Genomic DNA, 14,696 nt, shown 5'->3' on the forward strand with positions numbered 1-14,696 from the left:
GCAGGGAGTGGTAAATAAAGGGAAGAAACAAAGTACTATGTAGGGGCATTGAGGCCCCAGTTCCCATTGTATATCATTCCCACTGTTTGGTTTCTAACTTTTTTTTTTTTGTGCTTGGTGTTACCCATGAGGCCTGGAAGCTTGCCTTTCATAGCCATGTGAATTGGGGGTAACTTGGGTAGGGCTTCCAGGCCTTAGGTTGTTGGGAGCTGGTACAGTGATAGTGTGTGCTTGGAACAGGTTCTGTATTTTTCTACTGTGATTGGTCGTTTTTAAAGCTTCCTTATTAAATCTGCCCAGTTCGTTTCCAGGTACAAAAAGCAATTGACGATTTTTGTTTTTGGCTTCAAGGGTTGATTCACATGACTGCATTTTTAAACACAGAGGAATCATCCCAAGGTCACCTGGACCCTAATGAAGGGTGAATTCATGCAACCCCTCCTGGGGTGGAAGAGATGCATTGTCTTCCTACAGCAAGATTACTTTGTGCTAAGAGGGCAATTTAAAACAGCATTCCCCAACATGCTGCCGTCCTGTTTATTCGGACCAGAACTCTCCATCAGCCACAGCCAGCATGGCCAGTGGTTAGGGATGATGGGAGTTGCAGTCCAAAACATCTGGGGGGCACCAGATTGGAGAAAGCTGACAACATCTGAGATGGGAGTGAATTCACTAATGAATGCTCAGGACATGTTAAATCATGTTTTTTGCTGGTTATGTATGCATTTCACAAGATCACTTGAACACATGACTTTGGTGGATTAAAATCAGGACTTGCTTCTTCATTCTCAAGGCATTTGTATGAAATTACCATAAATTGACACTTATGGGAAGTATTACAGCCAACCCTGTTGCAGTGAGCCTGCCCACATCAAGAAGACAAACAACATTTCTTTTGCTCAAAAACTAATTGCTGTGAAAACTTCAGCTGGGCTCCCCCATGAACCCTGGATGGAGCCCTCTTGCTTCCATGTACTTGCTCCCTGTTTCCTGGGAACAAGGAAGAAACTGGGATCTTCCTCTTTATTTTCACAGCCTTAATTGGGTTCTGAATCATGCCAGCTTGCTTTGAACTCTCAGCTGGTTCCCACACAAGCCCAAGAATTGCCTCATCAGCAGTTTCTAATGAGCAGGCAGTTGGTCTTCCCTGGTCCATCTTCTAGTAATGAAGCAGTGAAAAGGACTCTGGCTCAGACATACTGCTGGCTGTGAGGCCAATGTTGCTGTAGTCTCAGAGCTTGAAGTGCAGAGTTTGGAGCAGCTCAGTTGTCCCCTCATCACAGGGTAGTGGAGGGAAGTGAGGTTTTGAATTCTTCCTATCTTGATTTATAAATGCTATGAACTACACCATATATGCAAGGGCAAGCCCTTACACTGGCTTTTCTCTCAACTAGTAATTTACATTTGATTCTCCAGCCTGCTTGTATGCGCATGTAAATTTTGAATGAGGGGAGAGCATGAAGGATTCGCTCTTTCATTGCCCTTTCGTGAGTAGGACAAGGTGGCTAAAGGGTGCTAAACAAATGAGTGTGAACTCCAGTTGGAGTTACTGATGTGCTTTACCTGCTAGATTTAGTGGTTTTAGACGTTGCTCATTATTTTGTATTCCTGTTTTATAGAAAGTTGGGGTGCAACAATTAACAAATGCAGATGCATGACATGAAGAGTTTGTCCGTAGAGTTTGTTCTCTGCTTATTTTATGTATAGGTTTTAATTTTATTTTTCTTACCATCTGTATTTGCTCTGCTTGGATGCAGCTGGGCACAGCTTCATTTAAAAATTCCAATTAAAATGGCTTTATCGGTGCTAATAAACATCCCATCTGCAGACTTCACTACTTGAGAGGCTTACAATATTTTGGAAAGATTTCAGGTTTGGGGCAGTGTCCTGCTGGGGTGGATTCCAAAGCCATGGAGCAGTTTGAGATTCCCTCTTTAGTGTTGAAGCACACAGATAGGTATACTTAAAAGGTGTGTGATTGGTCAGTCTTTGAGGTTGATAGAGCAGAGGATGATCCTGTAAACATGGTTGATCCAATCCCTTTAGCCTTAGGGTGCATCCAGACAGTGGGATCCTAGCTCCACCAGTTAGAGGGCACTGTTCAGCTGTTCCATCTTTTCCCCATTAACAGGTTTTCTATATTAAGGAAAAAGATTGAAGAAGCGGTGGGAAGACACAGGACGGTTGCAAGTAGAAGTTTACAGGCCAACGTTGACATCGAATGAGACAGGGATGGCTCCCTTAAGGCTCATTTGAAAGCAGCCCGCTCTTAGACAAAACCAGTTCCAGAATCTCTTCTTCCAAATAATACAGTGCCTCTGAGCATCTTGGAAGTGCCTTCCTCTCATTACTCTCCAGAGCTCCCTCTGTACATCAGGAATTAGGAAGGGTGTTCCTTCCTTATTCCTGCCTTCTAGGCAGGATTGAAGCTTCAGCATTCTTCTGTAGATTTAGAGGTGACGTTCAGAACCTCAAATTTCATCCCAGAAGTTAATATGAAGCTAGTGCAGTAAATGTTGGCGTATTCATGAGGTGAGGCAGAGGTAAGTGTCCATGTGGCCTTGCCAAATAGGTGCCAAATTGTTGTCGATCACAAGCTGAATATGAGCCAACAATGTGATGTGGCTGCAAAAAAGGCAAATGCTATTTTGGGCTGCATTAATAGAAGCATAGCTTCCAAATCCGGGGAAGTACTAGTTCCCCTCTACGCAGCACTGGTTAGGCCTCATCTGGAGTACTCTGTCCAGTTCTGGGCACCACACTTTAAGAGGGATGCAGACAAGCTGGAGAGGGTTCAGAGGAGGGCAACAAAGAATGATCAGGGACTGGAAACAAAGCCCTATGAAGAGAGACTGAAAGAACTGGGCATGTTTAGCCTTGAGAAGAGAAGACTGAGGGGAGATATAATAGCACTCTTCAAGTACTTGAAAGGTTGTCACAGAGAGGAAGGCCAGGATCTCTTCTCGATCATCCCAGAGTGCAGGACACGGAATAATGGGCTCAAGTTACAGGAAGCCAGATTCCGGCTGAACATCAGGAAAAACTTCCTGACCGTTAGCACAGTACGACAATGGAACCAATGACCTGGGGAGGTGGTGGGCTCTCCCACACTGGAGGCATTCAAGACAAGGCTGGATAGCCATCTGTCAGGGATGCTCTGACTTGGATTCATGCATTGAGCAGGGGGTTGGACTCGATGGACTTGTAGGCCCCTTCCAACCCTACCATTCTATGATTCTATGATTCTATGATTCTACCAAATTGAAGCTGTCTCACCCAGTTTCAAAAGTTCAAATCCAAAAAACTCCATCCGCTAGACATTTTTTAAAGAAACGTGTTAAATCTCATCACTAAAAACCCAAAAGGAAGAATGGGCTGAATCCCTCTTCTAATAAAAGTGCAAAGGGTGGCAAAGGTAAAAAACATAAGAGCTGGAATGGATCAGACCAAGGTTCCATCCAGTCCAACATTCTGTTCCCAAACAGAAGTCCACAGGCAGGAGATGAAGGCAACAGCAGCTTCCCGCTGGTGTCCCCTAGCAACTGGTAGTGGAGGGCATACTGCCTCCGATGCTGGAGGTAGCATATAGCTATCAGGAGTGGAAGCCATTGATCACCGTCTCCATGAATGAATCTAATCTTTTAAAGCCGTCCCAAGTTGTTGGCCATCACTACATCTTGTGGCAGTGAATTCCATAGTTTAACTATGCACTGATTCTAGGAACATAGGAAACTGCCTTATACTGATCAGACCCTTGATCCATCTAGCCCAGTATTGTCGATACTGACTGGCAGCAGCTCGCCAGGCTTTCAGGCAGGAGTTTTTCCAGCCCTACCTGGAGATCCAGGGAACGGAACCTGGGACCCTCTGCATGCCACACATGTGCTCTATTGCACTGAGGTACAGTCTGTCCCTTCTTTTCAGAGGAGTCTTCTTGCATCGTGTGGCACTAAAGTACCAAACCAGTTGTAGGATGTTCTTCTGAACACATGGGACTTTAAAAAACAAGGGGAAAAACTATTGAATGTCTTGTGGCAATGAAATCCAATCCAGAAGTTCATTATACCATGCTTGAAGAAATACATCCTTTTGTCTGACCTTGATACTTAAACATTTCAGATAATTACTACATGGGTTTTGCTAGGGGGTAGGGGGTTGATCCTCCCTCTGCCCATTTTCTTCACACCTTTTGCAGCTTCCATCCTCCTGCCTCAAGCACCTTTTTATGAAACTTAAAAAAAAAAAAAAAAACATCAAGGAGATGCCTGTCCTTTCTCATCATTTTAATTTCCCCCTAACCTGTCCCCAATATTGCAGTTTATCAGGGGATTCTGGGTCATGTTCTAAGGCACACCCCTTGATTCACCCAAATCATTGGCCAGGCCTGTTTGCCACTATTGCTCTGCATGTGTGATGCCCTCTAGAATAAACCCAGCATTCAATGGCTGTGCATTGCACTAGAAGAGAGTAAGAGAAGACAAGCCACCCTTCAGGTAAGCTGATTCACCATTACCAATTTTTCTTTTGGAGAAGCTACAAAATTATTATTGGCCTGGTTCGCACATAACGGCAATTTCTGGGTTGTTTAATTCAGGAATTGCTGATATCAAGCATTGGTGAGCAAGAACACTACCTCGCATGTGTTCATTGCTTCCGCTTGCTATTCTGGGTTGTTTCCAACCCAGAGTATCCAGGTTTGGATGATAACAACCCAGGAATGGGGTATTCCTGGGTTGTTAACTGAAAGCGGAAGCGATACACATGTGGGAAGCAGCAAGCTCACTCACTGCTGCTTGATATCAGCAATTCCTGGGTTAAACAACCTATGGGTTATGGTTACATGCAAACTGGCCCATTGTGTTCCCTGGAACAGAGTTTGAAAAACACACACACTGCCCTGGAATACGCAAAACGATACTTGCGAAACAGTCTAAATCTCTTAAGTACTGTTGAATCACTGTATAAAATGATTCATAATTAGCTGCTGTTTTGCTTGATGAAGAGTGCTGAGTAACTCAAATATTTGGCTAGTCCTAAAACTGATCCAATTAAATAGGTGGGAAGATGTTGCATTGGAGATGATGGAGCAGAAAAAGAACAGCCAGACAATTCTGATGCATTTCAGAAGCTTCATAGCTGGAGCTTTAATAGGCAACAGTCATCAGGTTCATAGATGGGCCAATGAAGGGTGATTTCACATTCATCTTCATTGCTTTATAGCTGCAGCATTGAGTGAGCAATGGCATATGAAGAAGGAGCCAACCCAGAGGGAATCGCCATAGTGCGTTGGATGCAATCTTTCTCATCCAACTCAGTTCATAAGTTAAGGGGTGGACAAGTCATCTGAGCTGTCAAAGTCTGGCGTTCAGTAGTGAGTAAGAGACTGAGTTTTTAAACAGTATGTTCCTTGCTTGGTTCTCCCCTCTGCCATTTTTCTCACTGTTAGTTTGTTTATAACATTACTTATAATGCTGTTTTGGGGTCCTAGAAAGGGGCCTCAAAATGGCTTACATAAAAAACACAAAATGTAAGTACAATAAACCCCAGTTAGAATACAATAAACCGAGAAGAGAATAAAACACCGACATATAGTAGGTAGCCTTAAGCAAGCTGCATTCTCTCTCCCTCTTCCAGTCCCCCATTCAAAATAGGGGAATAATGCTGACTTATCTTACGGGATTTTTATAAGGATTACAACAAGATAATGCCCGTGAAGTACAGCCAACACTCTAAAGGTCTATATAAATGCTGAGTATTATGATTAAGTATAGAATAATCAAATGATGAACATTTGTGCGTAAACCAGCCCTAGGTTGTGGGTCTATATATGTGCAGAGGGTGAAGAGCAATGTTCAGTTATGCTATAGCTTACAGCTTGTGAACTGGGTTAAAATACAATAATGTCCATTATATTTAATGAAGCCAACCACAATAACTCAAGCTACCAGCACATAAAGTACAAATGGAGTTATTAGGGCTGAAATGAACTTGGGCAGCGAAACTCTTAAACGTATTTTCCTAGTTCAAACTTGTTTAGAAAAAAACGAATCATGAATCTCCCAACTGTAATGTTTTAGATATTCCCATCAGTTGATGATTTGGGGAGTATGAGGATGGCGTAGACTTAGTAATTCTCCTTTCTCTCATACTCAGGGAGACAGCCTCCCCTAAATTAATGCCTGCTGTGATGCACATGTACATCACCTCGTAACAAAAAACAAAATGAAGGACACGTTTTCTGCAAGAAGATCAAACCAGTCCGTACTCCAGGAAATAAAGCCAGACTGCTCCCTTGAGGGAAGGATTGTTGTTGTTGTTCAGTCGTTCAGTCGTGTCCGACTCTTCGTGACCCCATGGACCATAGCACGCCAGGCCTTCCTGTCCTGCGCTCTCTCCCGGAGCGTGCTCAAGTTCATATTCATTGCATCCGTGATGCTATCTAGCCATCTCATCCTCTGCCGTCCCCTTCTCCTTTTGCCTTCAGTCTTTCCCAGCATCAGGGTCTTTTCCAGGGAGATTTCTCTTCGCATTAGGTGGCCAAAATATTGGAGCTTCAGCTTCAGGATCTGTCCTTCCAATGAGCAGCCAGGGCTTATTTCCTTTAGGATGGACTGATTTGACCTCCTTGCAGTCCAGGGGACTCGTAAGAGTCTTCTCCAGCACCACAGTTCGAAAGCATCAATTCTTCGGCGCTCAGCCTTCCTTATAGTCCAGCTCTCACAGCCATACATTACTACTGGGAAAACCATAGCTTTGATTAGAAAACTGAAGTACTTTGGCCACGTAATGAGAAGACAGGACACCCTGGAGAAGATGCTGATGCTGGGGAAAGTGGAAGGCCAAAGGAAGAGGGGCTGGCCAAGGGCAAGATGGATGGATGACATTCTGGAGGTGACGGACTCGGCCTTGGGGGAGCTGGGGGTGGCGACGGCCGACAGGAAGCTCTGGCGTGGGCTGGTCCACGAAGCCACGAAGAGTCGGAAGCGGCTGACCGAATAAACAACAACAACAATTATTTGCCCTTGTATTCGTGTGTATGAAATATTAATTAAAGCAATCTTACCTAACTAATTACGTTTTAAGTGAGTAGCAGCTCTAGATTTACACTGATTTGTTACCTTTTAATCCTTCTAATGTAGGAACTTCAAAATTTGAATATAGTTGCAATTCAAGAAACCAAACGTGAATGCTGAAATGTGGCTTAACTTATAATTTGTGTGCATTTTTTCCCCCGGTAGAGGATACCTCGAATTAAGATCCACTGGGATTACAAGATAAGGCGCACGAGCCCCGTGGAAGCCCTCCCGCACAAGCTCCCACTCGATGGGCCTCGCGCAGGACATTCTTCCAGGGAGCTTGTGCGCAAGGAAAGCGCACCGGAGGTGCTCCGGAGTACGCATCTCGCAAAACTCTTCCACCAGCTCCTGCGATTGGATGTCCAACTCCGGTTTGTGGCAGCGCACTTTGCACTTCGCCCCCCGCCGCGCGCGCGCGCGCGCTCACGCGCAGCCCCCCGCCCCCGTTTCTCCCCGGGTGACCTTTGCCACCGCAGGAGAGCTTCGGACTGAGCCCAGCGCTGCCCTTTGCCGCGCTGTCGCAGCTGCGGGGAGCGGAGGCCGGCGCCGGGGGGTGCTAGGACCCGGTGGGAGCGGGCTTCGGCTTCGGCGCTCGCAGACAGCCCCCGCGCGGAGGCGGGCGGAGGGGAATCCTGCCTCCGCAAGCGGGGCTTCCCCGGGAGCGAGGAGCCCCCGCTGCCCGGGCCGCCCCGCCCGCCCCGCCCCGGGCCAGGTAAGCACCCCGCGCTCCCTGGCGCGCCGTCCCGACGGCGGCGGCGCGGGGCGCCGGGGGCAGAGCGCGGGGGCTCGCCGGCGCGCTATTTCCCGGGGGCGCCTCCCGCCTCCCTCGCCCCGCCCCGCCCCGCCCCGCCCCGCCTGCTCTCCGCGCCCCCGGCCGCCCAGGCGCCCCTGGTCCCGGCGTGCAGCTCCGGGCGCCGCGGGGCCCTCTGCCCGCCGGAAAGTTGTGGGGGCGGCTGGGGAGGGCTGCCGCGCTCCGCTCCGCTCCGCTCCGCTCCGCTCCTCCTCGGGCAGGATGCGGGGACGCGCCCTCCCCGGGGCCCCTCTCCCTGCGGCAGGGAGCGGGCGCAGGTGTCCCCCGCGCGCCTGGCCCCGCGGAGGCTGGTGCGGCGGGGCGCCCTTCGGGGAGCCTCCCGGGCCGCCCTCGGGGCAGTTCCGGGGTTCGCAGCCGCGGGGCTTCGTTCGCCGCGGGGCTGCGCTGTGCGGTTGTGACAGAACTCTTCCAGGCGTCGGTGCCGAGGAGGACAGAGTCCGGGCGGTGCGGTAGGGCATGGGGTGTGGGGCTTCGGCCCGGGGGACCTGGGTTCAAGTTCCGCTCGCTCCTTAGCACTGCCTTCCCCAACCTGGCGCCCTCCAGATGTGAGGGGCTGCGACTCCCATAATCCCCAGCCGGCGTGGCCTGCCTGGGGCACATCTGGAGGGTGCCGGAGGAGGGGAGGCTGCATTGGGGTGACTGGGCTTGGGGCAAGCCACTGCCCCTCCATCCCATCTCCAGGCTGAAGGGGCGCCGTCTCCTGTACGCACTTCGAGGAATGACAGGGCGCCATGTGGCGGGGGTGTGTGTGTGAGAATCCACGCCGGGTTTGTCTGAACCAGTCAGAGCTCTGCCCGCGGTGCACCTTGCTTTGCACCGTGGGTAGCTCCTTTAGAGATCTGACTGGCCCTGGCTGAAACCCGGAGCGAATGCACCCCCCCACTGACAGCAGAGCCACCAGCCTCCCCCGACAGGGTCTGCATTTTTAAAGTGACAGCTTGGCATGATTACTCCCATTTTATAGATGGAGAACTGGAAGCCAAGGTCACACACCTTGATGGTCACACATCATCAGCGGCCCTTCTCCGTGAGCCCCTGCCAAAGGAAGTGAGGCGGGTGGCTACTAGGAGGAGGGCTTTTTCTGCTGTGGCACCCTGGCTCTGGAATGAGCTCCCTAGTGAGGTTCGCCTGGCGCCTACATTGTACTCCTTTCGGCGCCAGGTGAAGACCTTTTTATTTTCCCAGGCATTTTAGCTTTCTAAATTTTTATCTTTGCTGTTTTAAATCTGTATTTTAAACTCCTGTACTGCTGCTAGGTTTTATTGTGGTTGTATTGTTATATTGTGGTTTTAATGTTCTATATATTTTAAATTGTTTTATTGTGTGTTGTTTGGTTTTAGTTTTTGTGAACCGCCCAGAGAGCTTCGGCTATTGGGCAGTATAGAAATGAAATAAATATAAATAAATAAATAAATAAATAAATAATAAACACACAGAGTCTGTGGCCGAGGCAGGACTCGAACACAGTTCCGCACAGCCATCGTCCTAAGCCCTTTGGACCTCACTAGATGTCTTCTGGGTAATGCTGAACAGAGAGCTGGGGTCAAGTCCAATTCTAATCACAGAGCGCTGGGCAGCCTTGGGCAAGGTGCTGTTCCCTCTGTCAGTCTCAGTTACCCTGATGGCCTGACTGCAACGTGTGTGACTTTTATAGGTATTTTGCAAGGCAGCACAGGAGAGAGACGCTGAGGACATTGCACAATAAAAGCGAGTGTATAGATGACTAAGTCTCTGAGATAGGGAGGCAAGACGCATGACATGTGAGAGAAGAGTGAGTTGTACAATGCTTCGATTGTTGCTGGTCTCCGTGAATCTGAGCCTCCCTCCAGAGGTGTCACGTTCCCCACCCTCACCAGGTGATATTCCTAAACCTGGTGCCATCCACACATTTGCGATGTATGCGGTTTCCCTGGCAATCCCCGGAACTTCTGTGTTTGTGTCTTCCTGGCAGGAGCTAAATCAGAATTATACCCCGGGGTCCAGAGTGGGCCTGAGAGCAGCAGAGTTCTTCCTTGGTAGCACTGCAGGAAAAGCAGAGGTGAACTTCACTTTGCTTATGGGGGCCGCCATCTTGCCCCTTGCAGCCCTGCCAAACTTTAATGAAAAGACAAGTTCCTTTCCTATAAGGAAATATTAACCCATTTGGGGTTTCCTGGGGATTGGGGGGGATATTGTTATGGGCACCCCATTGCTCTGTGCGGTGAGGTGTAGCATTCACCTGAGTCTGTTTGCCTTTGGAAGGAGGTCCCTGGAAGCATATTGGTGTGTTGTAATATTTGTGTTTATTTACAGATATTCAGGTTGAGCATTGGGGGAGGCACACAGCTAAACACTCCAACAGACAGCCAAAGTCCACGGCTGCTCCCACATCAGATCTCTAGGGAGACAGCCAGCACCCTAAGATGCTTACAGAACCCAGATGCAGCGCTCTGTCTGGCTCAAACTAAATCAGAGTTATCCCCCGGGGTCCAGAGTGGGCCTGAGAGCAGCAGAGTTCTTCCTTGCTAGCACTGCAAGAAAAGCAGAGGTGAACTTCACTTTGCTTATGGGGGCCGTCATCTCACCCCCTGCAGTGCTGCAGCCAGGCGATCTTAGACCCTGGACTTCATGGTTTTAGAAGGCCGTGTGTATGATTTCAGTTGTGAATCATGCAGCTGGCATTTCTATTCTCTCTCCCCCACACAGACACATGCGCTATGCTTCTAAGCTTTATAATTGCTTCTACATTCCTGTTACATTGGAGCAAAAAATCCCCAAACAATGACAACAACCACCTTGTATACCAAACCTGAGATTTATCTATATCTATATCTATATCTTTATCTATCTCTCTCTCTCTCTCTCTCTCTCTATCTCTGTCTATCTGTCTGTCTATCTATCTATCTATCTATCTATCTATCTTATATGTCTTAAAAATCTTGTCTTAAATATATATATATATATATATATATATATAAAATTTCCCTGAACATCTGCAGTTTCACATTTTAAACTCACTTAAATCACGGCAGAAGCATCACTACAGGAATAAAATTGAGTTTGCTTCTGCTGCCCTGATGTTAAACACATTGCTGTGGGAATAAGCACCGCTTTGCTGTAGAAAATGGTAATATATTTTAAAAGTTAAAATAATACAGTGAGTATCTGTAACCATGTACATGCCTAGTTGTGTCCCCCACCCACCGCCGCCTTTAAAAATAAGAAGAAAGGATGTTGCGGTGACCAGCGTCAACCCTGGTAGGTCCTGAAATGCTCATCCTGCTCCAGGTGGTGATCCCCTCACTTTCGGGTGGTCATTGGGGGGGGGGCTGGGGAGGGCCTGGAATTTGGCCACCAAAGTCTGGCCCTAATGGCACCACTGATTATTATGGTTCTTTTTCACGCCCAGACCCCTGTCCTTTCCCCCAGGCTTAATGCAGAGGGGGCCTGGGTGGGTAGAATCCAGAGAAGACATCTCTTCCAACCATCCCCTAACCTTCTTGGGCCACCTTAGCTCTCATGGAGACATATCTCCTGCATATTCCAGACTGTCAAAGCACTCTTTTCAATGCTGGCCAAGTATTGTCTCAGGGCAACGCACTATGGTAGCCCTACGCACAGAAATCTTCTAGAGGAAACCCATAACAATATTATTAGCGGCAGTAGGGGAGATGGACATGATAAAGTCTTACTTAAAAGTGTGTGGAAAGGGAGCTTTCTCTCAATGTCATCTAATGCCCACTCCAAACTGCCCAGTTACCGAGGTCATCGGAGGGCATGTCCCTGGGGGTTCCACGTGGAACCATGGCCTGACTGGAGACCACCAGGAAAAGAGCCTTCAGCATGGTAGCCCCCTTCCACAGGCAAAATTCCCTGCCTTTGGAGGTCAGGCAGGCGCCAACATTGTGTTGCTTTCGGCATCTCCTGAAAAAATTGTTATTTCAGGAAGCCTTCCTCGAGTGACTGGCCACGGTTTATCAGACTTGGTTTTATCAGAACTCTGTCTCTTTTAAAACAATTTTAAATTATTTTAACATGGCGTTTTTATTCTCTGCCCTGTCTGCTGTTCACCACTCCTAGGTCTTTGGATACAAATACTTTAAATAAATAAAAATAAATGAATAATGAAGCTGATTGGTGGTAGATTCAGTACTGCCGAAAGGAAGTTCTTCTTCCCATATCTAGTGGTAATTGCCACCTGCTTAGATACCTTAAAAAAAGATACAAGTGCACTGGTAAATCTATCAGTTGCTGTTAGACATGACTACTAAATGAATTCCCTGGCCAGCCTGGCGGGGGAGTTGCTCGTGTGCAACTATTCTTCCTTCCCCAGGCACCGCCAGCAGCTTCTTCTCCTTGTTGTCCTGGGAGGCCACAAGGTGCCAGCATGAAATCTGGGCCGTGGAGATGGGGAAAAGCAAAGCGGCCCGGTGCCTTGGTCCCTGGAACCGAGCGTGAGTCAGGACAGTGGACGCTGGCGGCCAAGGTGCCGAACCTAATCCCCCAAATAGTTCCAGCACCTTGGAGAGCTCCCCTAGAGTTCTGACTGAAACCCAGAGCAGATTCACCGCCCCGCTGACCTTGGAGCCCCCAGCCTCCACTGAGTCATGAGAAGGCCACCTGTGGCCCTCCAGCTGTTCTTATACTCCAGCTCCCACTGACCCCAACCAGCATGGCCAGCAAGCAGGGATGGTGGGAGTTGTAGTCCAGGAAACAGCAAGGGGGAAAGGCACTTCGGTGTCGCAAGACAGAAGAGAAAAAGCATTGCAAGATAGAAGCAATAGTGGAAGGATTCTTTTCAAGACATCTGAAGAAAGATGCGTGGCCCCTGAGGAAGGGAATTTCTGAAATGCATTGGGGAGCGTAGGTCCCTTTTTTCAGGCAGCTGAGACCTCTCCCTTCTGTGGCGGGAGATGTAGTCCATCAGCGTCTGGAGGGCCCCAGGTTCGCCACCCCTGCTGTAAGTGGACTGTGGATTTGGAAGGGCAACTTCCATTGTACCCATGGCTGCTCTGACGTGGGTCAGCAGCTCCCTCCCCCAGGATTCGGCACGCTCCTCCAACTCTTTGCCAGAGGAGGCCCTCAAACCCAAATCAGCTGCAGAAGGCCATTTTGGGGGTTTGATGTGAGGAGGGGGCAGTAGTGTAGTGGCAAATCCAGAAGTGCAGGGTCCCTTCGTGACAGTCACAGCCATGGCCCTTCTAAGATTGTACAGCCTTGTAAGATATACAGCCTTCAACTGGGATCCAAAAACAGTGCAGCTGAGAGTAAAGCAGCGGTATTTCAATTGGATGTCTGAGGAAAAATGCAGCGGTGTTAAAATCTTTTACACACACACACACACACACACACATATTTTAGGTTTTCAAAATATGATACTCTATGGAAGCTTCACCCTCTCAACTCAGCCCTCATGGACACATCCCTTCTCATTTAAGCAGCCCCCTTGCACACTCCCTTAGCACCCCAACATTAACCACTAGCCTTCCCTAAGCTCCTTCATTATATCTCCCCACTCCCGCTCCAACAGGAACGGCCATGCACCCAGCTGGATTGAACTACACACACACACACACACACACACACACACACTGGTGTAGTGGTAAATTTGGAAATGCAGGAGCTCATTGTGACAGTCTCCAAGGGCAGTCCAAAAATTCCAGGCTGCTGCGTCGATCCATATCCACAGACCAGTTTTAGGAGTTTCCATCTCCACCAGGAGCACGTCTTTGGCAAAGCGAATGGGTCTTAACTGCCCATTCCAGACCAAGTCATCCCAAATACTTTGCATTCCAACATGGAACAATATATTGTTGCTTGGAAAATTCATTTCCCCCACAGCTTCAGTGAGGATCGCAGATAAGCTCAGAGGGAACAGGGAATCCTGAGGGGGGTGGCAGATGACATCAGAGTCCCTGCTCATGGAAAACTGCCAGGGCTGCGTCCCTGCGAGCCCTGCCTCCACGACACCACCGGGATGGGGGCAGCTTCCCAACACCTTGACAAAGACCTGAGTTCGAGTATCCCATTCAAATGTCAGCGTGGCTGGCTCCACGTTGCTCTAGAAAGAGACCCAGGCAATGCTGGGAAACACTGCAATGGGCTAAACAAAAGAGCCACCATCCACGGCTCCCTTCTTTGCATGTCTGTGTCCACATAGCTTTACATGGCTGTACCTAAAACTCCAGTAGGCAGTATCCCAAATGGCGCAAGAACGCAGGCTGGCACAATCGTGACATACCATGGCTCAGCTGTACATTGGCTATGTGTTGCCAGGAGGATGCAGCCAGAAGCTCAGCCAGGATTAGCCCAGGTGTTATATTTTTCTGCCCCAGGTGAATTAAAAATCTCCCTGCTCCCCCATGTCATCATACGCTAAGCAGCAGAACAGCAGCACATTAAATGATCATGAAATGACTGGGATGCTATTTTTGTTGCTTTTGTTTTTTAATGTCTGTTGGGGGGGGGGTTCCCCTCCCCGTTACAACTGTGTTCATGCCCTGCCTGGGCAGCTAGCGGAGAGCAGAGGGCTTCTATTTGCGTCCACTGGAACATGGGGGATAGCCAGCCTCGCTGCCTCTGTGTGCCGCCTCCCCGGGTCCAGGTAGGGCTCTCTCTCCAAGACAGCCACACAGACGAGGGCCGAGGCAGGTGCTGCTGGAATTTTGGTCTCCCCAAAGGTGGCCTACTTTCTCCTATAGCTGAGCTAGCCCTGAGCTGAAACTATCGTTGTCCTAGGACCTGCATGCTGTGAGGAACAGTGCTGGTCAGTGCTTTGAATTTTCTTGAAGAGATCTCTAGTCTTTCCCATTCTGTTGTTTTCCTCGATT

This window comes from Heloderma suspectum, chromosome 6 (genome assembly GCF_057233095.1).
Source record: "Heloderma suspectum isolate Gila_16-S chromosome 6, 16-S_ref, whole genome shotgun sequence".
Lineage (NCBI taxonomy): Eukaryota > Metazoa > Chordata > Lepidosauria > Squamata > Helodermatidae > Heloderma > Heloderma suspectum.